The sequence below is a fragment of the Astyanax mexicanus genome, chromosome 7, assembly GCF_023375975.1.
Source record: "Astyanax mexicanus isolate ESR-SI-001 chromosome 7, AstMex3_surface, whole genome shotgun sequence".
NCBI classification, from domain to species: Eukaryota; Metazoa; Chordata; class Actinopteri; order Characiformes; family Acestrorhamphidae; genus Astyanax; species Astyanax mexicanus.
Window position 1 is genome coordinate 14,141,256 of NC_064414.1, and position 11,534 is coordinate 14,152,789.

An 11,534-nucleotide genomic window follows, 5' to 3' on the forward strand; every position below is an offset into this window, starting at 1 on the left:
TGTCATAACCAGCGCGAGATTAAAACGCCTAGACTTTCCTGTATTCAGAGGTTTCCAAATTAAATTCATGTTCTCCTGAAAAAATGGGCTGCATTCTGTATTTCTGTAATTGACGTAGGCATTAAAAACAGAGCAGTGTCTTCTGAAGCTAAACCATTCTATATGGTTCAAAGTAAAACGAGCTGAGGCATCATCATATCTAACCGTTTTTCCGACGTACATAGCAACGCTATATATATCCTTAAGAAAAACATATCCGAAGTAAGTTCCATCTGACAAACGCCAGACTTGATCCTTGAGCGCTCCTTGAGCGACTGGTTCAGGAATGCTCTCCATTGTTCGGTACCTTTTTAGATTTTCGTCATCGTGCTCTTCTTCTACAGATCCTCCCATATGGTCTAACGCGTAGGATTTCTGGCTTTCATCCAGACGGTCCGGGTTCGAATCCCGGTATGGGAAGCTTTGGTTTTCAGCAACCTCAGAAACACAAGCCATTGCTCCGTTCTCTCGGTCCTTCACACATCTCTCTAACCCCTAACTCTTAAATACACATTTCACTCGTAGGCTTGCTGTGATTGCTCCATAGGAATAGCAACCTTATTGGTCAATACTTTTGGCGGGAATTTTTTTGACCAATCAGGACAATCTGAATAATGATGGGGCGGGGGCTGGGGCGGGACGGGAAGAGGTGGGGGTGGGGCAGGAAGGGGCGGAGGGATGGGCGGGGCGGTGTGTCACCATGGTTTAAATTACCTCATATCCAAAACATGAATGACGAATGGCAGGGGTAATTACACGCCACCAGTTAATAATTACTGGAGACTTGTGGTCATTGATATCAGAAAAGTAATTAAGAGAGTTCAGGGTCAGGGGATCTGAGGGGTCAAAGGTAATTACAGATGATTGAAAACATAATTACTAACAGACAGCATCATAGGGTGATCTGAGGGGTCAAAGGTAATTACAGATGAATGAAAACATAATTACTAACAGACCTCATCATAGGGTGATCTGAGGGGTCAAAGGTCACATTCCAGAAAAGGAGGCACGTGGTGTGGGGGAGGGGTCAAAGGTCACATTCCAGAAAAGGAGGCACGTGGTGTGGGGGAGGGGTCAAAGGGCACCTGTCAAAAAGTTTGATTGACAGTGCCCCTTATAATCTCTCTTGCACGGCTCCACGTAGAGAGAGAATAAACACTCCCAAAACCCCTCGCTCTCAGAAAAGCATCTGAAAAGTCCTGCTCAGGTTTATACAGGAAAGATCTCTGAGTAAATGCTCCATGTTAGCCTAGTTCAGCTTCATCTTCATCCATAATCTCCACAAACAATAAGCACTTTTCCTCTAGCTATATGCCTGGGATCTTAAACCAACCAACCTCGTGACGTCACCAGCGCTGCACGGGCAACATGGCGGCGCCCTAGCTCAAACGTAACAAAAATAAATATATTATAATTTAGTGTGTAAACATTTTATATAAAAAAATCCCCCCCAAATAAATTCCATTATATTTAATCCCTTAGAAAACTTGTACAAACTGAAATGTTTCATGTCCCCTTTAAAACCAATTCCTTCTCGAAAAAAAGTCGCTACACCTCCACCATTACCCTGTTCCCTATCTCTTCGAACAATAACATATCCAGTCAAAGTAAAATCTAAGTGGGGCTTGTTGAAGAGTTTCTTTCTTGTTCAGAGAAGAGAAGAGTCAGGAGAGCAGAGCCGAGAGGAGAAGCTTCTTTATTGTAGTGATCACATTGAGACTCAAAACTCTGTCTAAACATTCAGATCTCAAACCACAGCTTATATACAATTTTGTCCACACCCCTTAGAAACAGATGTTCCACACCCCTTCCGCACAAGAGTGGTTTGTGAACCTATAATTACCTCCACCACCTGTCACCTCTTGACCTTAGACCTTGTCACTGGAGACTTACTCCGTCACCTTTGACCTAAGACCCGTGGGAAAGGTATGTGGAGGATCTGTGTGAGTTGAGAATAGAATAAGGTATGTGGTAGGATTTGTGTGAGTTGAGAATGAAAAATGTAAATTTACATCAGGCTTTAGCCAAGTCTCTTGTACACATACAATATCTGGTACTTGTTTTCTGCTAACAACAAATTTCTTAAATTCTTGACCATTAGCTATAAAACTCTTTGCATTCCATTGTAATATTAAGAAGCCCAGGAGTTTTTCTGCAGATCTCACAATGATTTTAATTCTTTCCGTCCTACTAGTAGTCTGAGCAGTACAGTTAACCACATCAGCCATAAACATAACAAATTTAAATTTATCCACAACCAAAGTATCCTGGGTAATGGGACAATGCACTTGGTGGCTCGGGTCGGCACTGGGAACAACAGAAACTTTGTGTGCTGATTTAACTACACGACCCTGTAGGGGAAGCATTCTTACTAACCTCCTTCAGAGCTTCAGCATAAGATAGTCCTTGCTTAACTCTGACTTGTTGGACCTCCGCAGCTCTTTTCCTGACTTCACAACCACCATATGCAGCCTTATGTTCCCCACCACAGTTACAACATTTGGGTTTGACACCCTCTCCACACTGCCCATATTCATGATCTTCCCCACAGACTCCACACCGGTTCTTCCCTCTACAGACAGCTGCTACATGACCAAACCTCTGACAGTTGTAACACCTCAGAGGTGGAGGTACATAAACTCTTACCTGGAACCTAATATATCCTAGATGAACCCTATCAGGCAGGACGTCGCCATCAAAACGGATCATCACCGAAAGGCTCTCTCCTTTTGCTCCATTCCTATATCCTTTTAGCCTAACTGCCTCAATCACAGTGCCTCCAGACAGATTACGTTTGATCTGATCCATTGTTATATCCAAGGGTACCCCTGTGATTACACCCCGCATCCACTGCCTATCTTTAAACAGCCTCGTCATAACCTTCTTGCCCCCTAATTGCTTTAGTTTCAGCGCTTTATCCCGCTGACGTTCATCTTGACAGGTAATCAAAAGCTTACCTCCTCTTAATATCTTGGCACCAGCCACATCCCCCAGAGCCGCCTTGATTTCAGATGTTAACCTGATTGGATTTAAAACGCCAACCGACTCGAATTGTATGAGTATAAGGTGCTTCTTTTGCATACTTTTTCGAAATACCTTAGATAACAATCAGAAACACTACAATAATTTTACTTATTTTGAGTCCCTTTGCACCATTATAATTAATCTAATTACAAAAAATGTGTTTTATTTTATTAATATATAAATATATAATATATAGGGCCCTATGTAGAATTTTTTTTATTGATTTATTTTGTCGCAGATTTAGCAGTATGTAGTGAAAAAGTGATTATAGTAGGAGACTTCAACATTTGTTTTGAAAAATTTGATGATTCTTTACAAAAAGCATTCCCATCAATTCTAGCATTCGATAAACACATATCTAATGTTAGTAGAATAGCTTTTCTACACCTCCGTAACATTTCCAAGCTAAGAAATGTCTAATCACTGCATGACACAGAAAATGTAGTACATGCCTTCAATACCTCAAGACTAGATTGTATTATTGTAATGCGCTACTGTCAGGATGTTCTTACAGTAAGTTACCTATGCCACCGACGTCAATAGATGTAAATTTCTGGTTAAATGTTGGTCATGATGTCAGGTGACAAAAATTCAACAACAAGATAACATCTAATACTAACGTCAAATTGACATAGAATAGGGACGACATATGACATTGGTATTTAGTTGTTTTCAAAGGTATGGTGACCAAAACCCAACGTCTGGTAAACGTTGGAATCTTAACGTCAGCTTGACGTGATGTTCTAACATCATTAGATGTTGTCATTTAGTTGTTTTCGACGTAATGTTAAGTAACTAAAATCCAATGTCACCCAAACATCGCCTCCCTATACGTCAAATTGACGTAAAATAACGACATTTTGTTGAAAGGTATGGTGACCAAAACCCATCATCAAGTAAATGTCAGAATCTTAACGGCAGCTTGACGTGATGTTCTAACATCATTAGATGTTGTCGTTTAGTTGTTTTTGATGTAATGTTAAGTAACTAAAATCCAACGTCACCCAAACATCTCCTCTCTATGTCACATTGATGTAAAATACCCGCATTTTGTTGTAAGGTATGATAACCAAAACCCAACGTCTGGTAAACGTTGGAATCTTAACATCAGCTTGACGTGATGTTCTGACATCATTAGACGTTAATATTTAGTTGTTTTGGATCATAATTCTAAGTAACCTAAATCCAACATCACCTAAACATCATATCCTTACCTTAAATGGTATGGTAACCAAAACCCAACGTCTGTTACACATCTGAATCTTAACGTCAGCTTGACATTTTGTTCTGACATTTAGTTGTTTTGGATCATAATATTAAGCTACCAAAATCCAACGTCACCTAAACATCACATCCTTACGTCAAATTGACGTAAAATTGTTTTAGATCATAATATTAAGCAACATTCTATTGTAAGGTATGGTGATCAAAACCCAGCGTCTGATACACGTCTGAATCTTAATGTCAGCTTGACATGACATTCTAACATCACTAGATGTTGATATTTAGTTGTTTTTGTGTTGTAATGTTAAGTACCGTATTTTTCGGGCTATAAGGCGCACTTAAAATACTTATTTTTTCCCAAAAATCGTCATTGCGCCTTATAATGCAGTGTGCCTTGTGTATGGATTTTGCTTGTGTTTACTGACCTCGATTTTTATGTGGTACACGGCGCTCTGTTGTGCAGAATTCCTCACCCACGCCAGAAAAAGATCCCCCTCTTGGGCTAGCGCGCGGTTACCTATGACTGCCGTACTGCCTCTCGGCTGTGGCTCAGGGTAGCTAGTTTCCACTGTAGCTCCGTGGCCAGAACAAGGTGCCGGTAAACTTTCCTTTCCACCAGTTCTGGGGTAATAGCACAAACTGTTTCTTTTTAGCGCCCACTTCTAAGTAAAGTTAACCTCTTAACACGCGCTGGCCCACCGGCGGGCCAGAAATATTTAATATTTCATAACTGGCTGTGTTTCTGAATAGTTATGAACAGTTACAGGTTCAATATAGACATCCAATATACCATTTTAAAGCTTAGAATCTCTGCTTTTGAGCTATTTAGCCTATTTAGCGGAATATCCTTTCAGAAAATAAACATTTAGGGCGAAATATGCCTTGGTTATGATTTTAATAATTCATAACTCTCATATTTGCGTTTATCGTTCGTCCATATTTCATCGAATGCGGTCATGTCATACACCATTCGAACCGTCTGGCTCTCCGGATTCCAGAACTGTGCTTTTACTGTAGGATGTATGTTTCATGAATTAGAGCTGCGTCAGAGCGCATGTTTCCAGTAATAAAAGGCTCTCCTTTTGTCCTGGGGTAACCTCCGGTCACTGCCGCCACCCCCCGAACACACACCCGCGCTCAGCCACAGGTCCTACCTTCAAAACGCGTCCAGACTAAAGAGAATCCATCAATCCAGTCTCCTGTAATCCACAGTTATATCCAAACAGCGCTGGAAATCACTTCATCCAGAAATGAAACTTATCCAATCTTTATCTCTGTTTTAAAACTGTTTTATTCACCGAATTCGGCACAACACGGTATTATAGTCAGAAGCCTCGCGGTGTAATGCGGTACTTGCTGTGCTTCAACATAATATTATGGTCTGTCGGAGCGTTGCGGCTACCGTTGTCAGGAGCCTCGCGGAGTAATACGTACTTGCTGTGCTTCAACATAATATTATGGTCTGTCGGAGCGTTGCGGCTACCGTTGTCAGGACCGTCGCGGAGTAATGCGGTACTTGCTGTGCTTCAACATAATATTATGGTCTGTCGGAGCGTTGCGGCTACCGTTGTCAGGAGCCTCGTGGAGTAATACGTACTTGCTGTGCTTCAACATAATATTATGGTCTGTCGGAGCGTTGCGGCTACCGTTGTCAGGAGCGTCGCGGAGTAATACGTACTTGCTGTGCTTCAACATAATATTATGGTCTGTCGGAGCGTTGCGGCTACCGTTGTCAGGAGCGTCGCGGAGTAATACGTACTTGCTGTGCTTCAACATAATATTATGGTCTGTCCGAGCGTTGCGGCTACCGTTGTCAGGAGCGTCGCGGAGTAATACGTACTTGCTGTGCTTCAACATAATATTATGGTCTGTCGGAGCGTTGCGGCTACCGTTGTCAGGAGCGTCGCGGAGTAATACGTACTTGCTGTGCTTCAACATAATATTATGGTCTGTCCGAGCGTTGCGGCTACCGTTGTCAGGAGCGTCGCGGAGTAATACGTACTTGCTGTGCTTCAACATAATATTATGGTCTGTCCGAGCGTTGCGGCTACCGTTGTCAGGAGCGTCACGGAGTAATACGTACTTGCTGTGCTTCAACATAATATTATGGTCTGTCGGAGCGTTGCGGCTACCGTTGTCAGGAGCGTCGCGGAGTAATACGTACTTGCTGTGCTTGTTGATTTATTGCTCAGAGATGTTGTTATTTTTCACAGATATTGTGAAGGATTTATTGCTCAGAGTTATTGTTACTGATATAAATAAAGTTTCATTTAGTGCGCCTTATAATCCAGTGCGCCTTGTGTATGGACTAACACTAAAAATAGACCGTTCACTCATCGTGCGCCTTATAATACGGTGCGCCTTATAGTCCGAAAAATACGGTAACCAAAATCCAATGTCACCCAAACATCACATCCTTACGTCAAATTGACGTACAATACATGTATATATTGGCGTATATATATATATATTGTGGTAGGCCCCTGGGGTTAGGGGCGTGACCACTGTGACCCGGAAGGAGGAAGCACACAGCGAACACAGACACGGGGAGTAAATAAACTCAAAGCATACAAACGCCCTTTCAAACGGCTTTCAAACGCCCTCCACCACACCCAAAACAAACTTAAATAGACATCACTCAGCCCAATGGGGCTCTAGAGTCTGTAGAATGAACTTTAGTTTAGTTCTAAAGGTCCGTGCAGCCTCAGCCCTCAGCTCCCCGGTCAAGAGTCTCCCTTCAGTGATGCTGAGTTTTATATCTGTCCCAGCCGGCTGCTCAATCAGTCCGGATGCGAGCCAGCTGGGACACATTGGGCTGTGCGCTCCGGCGTGGGGCGGACCCACGATTCCCCCGCATCCTCACGCCACAGTCCCTCCCCCTAAGCTTCCAGCCACCAGGGTCGAAGGTGAGGCATGACCTGGTGACTGGAGCGAACGAAGAGAGGCGGGGTGAGGAGAGCGGGGGATGCAGTTCGTTCGCTTGGGCCCCCCCTCCAGAGAGAGACCTGTGGAGATGGTAGCCCACCTCCCAGCCTCCGTCCCCCAGCCTCGCGCAGCGGCGGCTCTCGGCAGCGCCGTGGCGGGAGGTGCGGCGGTTCTCGGCAGCGCCGTGGCGGGAGGTGCGGCGGTTCTCGGCAGCGCCGTGGCGGGAGGTGCGGTGGCTCTCGGCAGCGCCGTGGCGGGTGGAGCGGCGGCTCGGGGCACCGGGACCGGTGGAGCGGCGGCTCGGGGCACCGGGACCGGCGGCTCGGGGCACCGGGACAGGCGGAGCGGCTGCTCGGGGCACCGGGACAGGCGGAGCGGCGGCTCGTGGCACCGGGGCTGGCTGAGCGGCTGCTCCCGATAGCGCCGGGGCTTGCGGAGCGGCGGCTCTCGGTAGCGCCGGGGCTGGATGAGCGGCGGCTCTCGGTAGCGCCGGGGCTTGTGGAGCGGCGGCTCTCGGTAGCGCCGGGGCTTGTGAAGCGGCGGCTCTGGCGTCCTCCCGTCCTCCGGCGGCTCTGGCGTCCTCCCAGCGCTGACGGAGCCACTCCGGAAGCAGAGAGGAGAAGGGGAAATCCCCAGCGTCACCGCTGGGGTTAGGGGCGTGACCACTGTGACCCGGAAGGAGGAAGCACACAGCGAACACAGACACGGGGAGTAAATGAACTCAAAGCATACCTTTTATTGGCTTTCAAACGCCCTCCACCACACCCAAAACAAACTTAAATAGACATCACTCAGCCCAATGGGGCTCTAGAGTCTGTAGAATGAACTTTAGTTTAGTTCTAAAGGTCCGTGCAGCCTCAGCCCTCAGCTCCCCGGTCAAGAGTCTCCCTTCAGTGATGCTGAGTTTTATATCTGTCCCAGCCGGCTGCTTAATCAGTCCGGATGCGAGCCAGCTGGGACACATTGGGCTGTGCGCTCCGGCGTGGGGCGGACCCACGATTCCCCCGCATCCTCACGCCACAGTCCCTCCCCCTAAGCTTCCAGCCATATATATATATATGTCCATCTGTGGAAAAAAAATAAGAGATCACTTAAAAAGATGTGTTTCTTTGATTTTACTAAACTGAATACCTCTGGAATATAATCAAGAGGAAGATGGATTATCACAATCCATCAAACCAAACTGAACTGTTTGAATTTTTGCACCAGGAGTGACAGACAGTCATCCAAAAGCAGTGTGTAAATAAATGCTCTAAATGACAATATTTTGTGCTGTATAAAATGTTGTGGAGTTAATGGAGTTCTTGTTATTGGTGGAGTTCTGAATTAAGTTGGATTAATTTTATTTTGTGAATATACCGCTTTGAAAACAAGGTAAGCACATTATTTAACACTTCAATAAAATAGTTTTCATATCCTGTTGTTGTATTAGCCATTTAATCCACACATTGGTAAAGTTTAACTGTTCTTAAAAATGAATAACTTTGATCTGATATTGACAATCCAATTTTTTGCAATTTTTGCTTTTCAATGTGGATTTTAAGAAATCTGACTGCTAATGTCCGGTTTTGATGGATATTATTTTTTTATTTCCATCTTAAATTCGATAATGATTTTTCTTTTTACAGATCCTTGACTTTGATTTTGAACCTAAATTCAACGTCTGTCTATGGTTGGGGCTTGATGTCAAGGTAATTTCAGAATTTGAAACAAACCAATTTTATTTTCATTCAAACTACAACTAAATATCTGTAACATTTGAACTTGAAATTAATTTTGAGTGATATCTGACTTTCATAAACAACTCTAATTCAATGTTTGCCCAACGTTGGATCTTGAGGTCAACCTGAAGTTGGATTTTAACGTCAACACGATTTTCATTTCCAACTAAAATTTTACATCTATATAACGGTAGAGCTTGCCGTCAACCTTACTTTAAAATTTGAGTGATACCTGACTGATAATATAGTTGGGCGATGTCTCCTTTATTGGCAGATGACGATGTTTACAGTAAAACATCGCGATGGACGATGATATCGTTAAACATAATGATTATGAAATAAAGGTAGTATAAAATATCTGTGGTCCGTGTCAAAGATGGACAGACAACAAATCTACGCGATCACCTTCGTGTTCACCATCCTAAAGAATATGCAACCAACGTGTCTGTGCGTTCAGGGCTTGCCAAAAAAACGCAACCGACCATATCTGGGATGTTGCGAAGAGTCAAGTCACAAGTCTTTGATTCATAATTTACAATGACTTTCCTCTATTTTAATTTAATTAATTATTTTTTTGTTTTTAAGCAAATAGCCTAAGTGCGAAAACATAAAAACAGCAATTTATTGGGCCGGCTTGCGCAGTGGAGAAGCCCTGAAGCACTCACAAAAATCTGGGGTAAAAACACATAAAAAATCCAGGGTGAAAACACAAAAAAAACGAGGTGAAAATACAAAACAATCTGGGGTGAAAACGTCTCATCGGTCAGAGCACGCAGCACAACATAAAGAGACATAATGCACTCCATATATTCAGGACTGAAGTGAAATAAATGAGACTGTACAGATTTAATCTGTTTCTAGTAGATATTCAATAAGAAATAAATAAGAAATAAAAAACGGAGTCGATGAAAAAATTTGCAGTGGACCTTTTAATTTAGACAGTCATACCTGAATGCCCTGTTGCACCCACCAATGAATTTAGTTGGGAAAATGAAATTTTTCGAAGGTCTGACGTGGTTTTTCAGCAAATTGTACTTTTGGTCATCAGACATCTGACACACAGCCTGTGCTATTTCCTCAATAGAATTTGTTGCATCAATGAAAAATCCAAGGTCACTGTCAAGTACAGAGCTTGTCTGGGCTACCTCACATTCTGCTGCCTGTCTCACTGTCACATCCTCAGCCATTTCAGGAGCTGCTGCATCTCTATGGTCTTCCACTGCACTGTTACATGCCAAGGCTGGTTCACTGCTACTATAGCTGTTGATAGTTCACCCTCCAAATGCTGACCCACTGAATAAATACAGCAAAATAATAAATTTAAACATTTCCATATTTAATCCCTTTTTTACACCTTTATACTGTATGTTATATGGCCTTAGGAGCAACAGGCATGTTGAGAGTAAAATACACCCTTCGACCCCCCCACCTACGGGCCTATATACCTGATTTGAACATTTTCCGTACAATCCCTGCTAAAGTTTTAGGTGAAGGAGACCTAAAAAAGGTCAGTGCATGTTTCTGGAAAAACAAAAAAGTGGGCGTGGCATCGCGATGGTTACCATCCATCTATGGTGGGTCATAAATGACGATGGATGATGATATCATTCGTCGGCACAACCCTAACTGATAACCAAAATGCTGCAGCCAGGGTCCTTCCTAAAACTAGAAATTTGACCATATTAGTCCAGTCCTATCAGCACTGCACTGGCTTCCAGTCAAATTCTGCATAGACTATAAAATTCTCCTGTTAATGTATAAAGCCCTACACGGTCTGGCTGCTGAGTATTTACAAAATAACGAATTACATTTACTCATGTTACTGTAATTAAGTAGATTTTATGAGTAATTTGTCATTTTAAAGTAGTTTTAAAATAGGTAACTTTATTATTTCTCGTCAAGCTTTAACCTGTCTCGCAGGAAAAAAAATAGTTTACTGTGGACTTTTTAAGCGGGTTCTGGAAACACAGCAGGAGTGCAACTACGTTCTGTTTGTGGTGTATGTAAAAATTGCAGCTAGAGGGGATTTAACTACTGTCACATATTATTAAGTAAATGCCTTATATTATTTGCACAGTCACAATCTTTTTTTTTTTTTTTTTTTTTACTTTTATTTATTGACTTTTCACATTTTACAATAAACAATGAACAGACCAACCAACTACCCCTAACCCACCCTACTCATGCCCATTGCACCAACTGGAAGTGACAACATAAGAAATTACAGAGTATACAATCACAAGTTTTCCAACATATACAACCAGTTCTAAATAAAATGGCATTTACATTTCTGTTATCTAGAAGCTACCTCATGCTTATAACCCTTAGTGTTAATAATACTCAATATGTGGGGAGATCTGACAGAGATTCAAAATATTCAATAAAGGTTTTCCAAAAAGAATAAAATTGATCTGTTGATCCACGCAAAGTAAACTTAATTTTTTCTAATTTTAAAAACATCATCATGTCTGTGAGCCAGGAGCCAAAGGAAGGGGGCTTGTTGGATTTCCATTGTAATAATATTCTACGCCTGGCTATAAGGGACGCAAAAGCTATAATCTGAGACTGCTTAGAGGTTAGTTGCAACTGAAATCTGGAGTC

General features: G+C 42.8%; 1 non-coding gene across 1 annotated transcript; it reads left to right on the forward strand.

Annotated features, from left to right (window-relative positions):
- Positions 1 to 387: 387 nt before the first annotated feature.
- On the forward strand, positions 388 to 459 carry trnae-uuc (transfer RNA glutamic acid (anticodon UUC)). The gene has a single exon. It is a non-coding gene; the product is annotated as a tRNA-Glu (tRNA).
- The last annotated feature ends 11,075 nt before the right edge of the window (positions 460 to 11,534 follow it).